Genomic DNA, 226 nt, shown 5'->3' on the forward strand with positions numbered 1-226 from the left:
CGGAAAGCTGGGGCCGGGGGAGCTGGTGGCAGGAGCCAGGCGGCGGCCCGGGGCGCGGGGCCCAGGCAGGAGCGGGAGGAGGCCCCGGGGCAGGGCTGGGGTGGCAGGGGAGTGCGGAGGCCCCGGGAGGCTGGAGGGAAGAGCGCGGGCTGCGGCCTGCCCGCTGCCACCTCCGGCAAGGCCGGTGCTACGGGCCCGGGCCCGGCGGGGCTCCGTGCGCGGGCTG

The sequence above is a fragment of the Gavialis gangeticus genome, unplaced genomic scaffold (assembly GCF_001723915.1).
Source record: "Gavialis gangeticus isolate Ggan-Ray unplaced genomic scaffold, GavGan_comp1, whole genome shotgun sequence".
NCBI lineage: Eukaryota > Metazoa > Chordata > Crocodylia > Gavialidae > Gavialis > Gavialis gangeticus.